The sequence below is a fragment of the Gymnoscopelus braueri genome, assembly GCF_963280865.1.
Source record: "Gymnoscopelus braueri genome assembly, chromosome: 13".
Taxonomy (NCBI): domain Eukaryota; kingdom Metazoa; phylum Chordata; class Actinopteri; order Myctophiformes; family Myctophidae; genus Gymnoscopelus; species Gymnoscopelus braueri.
In genome coordinates this window covers 32,082,312-32,084,697 of record NC_137615.1, presented here as the reverse complement: position 1 = coordinate 32,084,697, position 2,386 = coordinate 32,082,312, and positions in this window count along the sequence as shown.

Genomic DNA, 2,386 nt, shown 5'->3' with positions numbered 1-2,386 from the left:
ACGTATTTTCTGTTTACATCAGAGCCCTGGCCCAGTGTTGCCAGATTTTGTGAGACAAATAAGCAGCCAGGTCTTGGGGAAACAAGCCCAAAAGAAGCGACATGAGCACTTTAAACCATCGGCTATTTTCCCCCCAATTTTTTTTTGAAAAAAAAATATTTTGAAAACCCAAACTTGTATGGTGTCCCTGGCATAAAATATTTTCAGATGGGGGTCCGGGGAAAAATGTATATTAATCTGGTGGTCCTTGACATGAAATTGTTTCAGATCCACTGGTTTCAACGACATCAGGAAACAAGCCCAAATAAGCAACTATACTTTACAAACAAGCCCCAAAAAAAAACGCAACCCGCAAGGCCGTAACTACCAATATTTTCAAGCAACTACACAGAAAAACAAGCCCAACGTCGCTTATAATAAGCGGACATGGCAACCCTGAGCAGAGCCCTGGCCCCGCCCACAAAGTGACCACGTGTCCGGAAAAAGGAGCTCCGTCCTCTGTAGCGTCACCGCTGCGCAAACACGCGCAACCAGTGCTAACGTTTGACGCTAGATGGCAGTATTTGATAAATGATGGAACTTTCAACGGCAGAAAAACACTAGGCCAGTGGTTCTCAAACCTTTTAATTTCAAGGACCCCCCATATGTATCTGCAGTGGTGGAAGAAGTACGTGACCTTTTCTTTCTTAAGTAAAAGTATCAATACTGCAATGTAGAAACACTCTGTAGAAGTAAAAGTCTGGTATTCAAAATGTACTTCAGTAAAATTACAAAAGTATTGGCATCAAAATATACTTAAAGTACCAAAAGTAAAAGTACTCATTAGGCAGAATGTCCCATTTCACAAGTTCAATATATAAAAACATCTTTTTGAAAATAGTAAATCTACAAGCTATGAGACGCCATGTGAGCTTGTAGATTGGCTATATTCAAATAACTAAAGTATATATATAGCCAGGGCTGAAGTGGTTAATGTAGGCCTATGTTGTTGTAATGTCAAAATCAACAAATCAGTAACTAAAGTCTTAGTTAGTGGAGTAAAAAGTATTTACCTGCGAGATGTAGTGGAGTAGAAGCACAAGTATTGAAAATTGGAAATACTCCAGTAAAGTAAACATTGTACTTAAGTACAGTACTTGAGTAAATGTAAAAGTGTGAAAGTTACTTTCCACCACTGCATATCTGTATACTCAGAGTTGGGAGGTCTCTGGACCCTGCTGTGTGAATCACAGCACTAGGCCTTCAAACAAACAAACAAAACAGTCTAGTCTTGAAATGGTTCTTGTAGGCTACAACTTTGGTGGACTTGTGTTAATGTATAAGCCTACCCTCAGTGCCTATATGCAGTGGTGGAAAGTAACTAAGTACATTTACTTAAGTACTGTACTTAAGTACAATTGTGAGGTATTTGTACTTTACTTGAGTATTTCCAATTTCCAATTATTTTACTTGTAGGCTACTCCACTACATCTCAGAGGCAAATATTGTACTTTTACTCCAGTACAATTATTTGAAAACTTTAGTTACTAGTTACTTTGCAGATATATATTATTATATTATAAAACATACAGAAACCACCTCGGCCCTATTTTATACGATGGCTATTTGAAAATAGCCGATCTACAAGCTCACAACGCGTTGCATCGCGACGCGTTGTGAGCTTGTAGATCTGCTATTTTCAAATATTTTAGTACTTTTACTTTTAGTACTTTAAGTACAGTTTGATACCAATACTTCTGTACTTTTACTCAAGTAAATTTTGAATTCTGGACTTTTACTTGTAACAGAGTATTTCTATATTACAGTATTGGTACTTTTACTTAAGTAAAGAATTTGAGTACTTTTTCCACCACTGCCTATATGAAGGGGGTCAGGGAAAAAAACATACAAAATAAGACAAATCAAGATTCCTATTGTTGCATCCCATTGTTCAAATGCAAATATAGTGTCATATTGATGCTGGCTCAATCCATACTGCAAAGTAATAGCAATATGGGTTGAGTCATAATGTATTATTTTCTCCCATGTTTTCTGTAAATTATTGTTGTGCCTTTTTTATATGCAATGAAACTGCAATTTCAATTGTATATTTGTTTGCTTTCTGTATACACAAGATGACCCTTTTCTCAGATGTCTATCCACACGTTTCCTAGCGCGTTGTGGGCATCACTTCCTGTCGATTTGATCCAATGAAATTCAATGATATCCAATGAAATCGACTGGAAGTGATGCCGACAACGCCCTAGGAAACTTGTGGATACGGTTGTAGACTATGTATGTTACATACATCTGTTTGTCTATATTGAGCCTGGATTCCAGGACTATACCGTGTACTTTACACGTTACATTTTGTGCTTTCATTTCTTGAGAAGTCAACAGTTTTTCC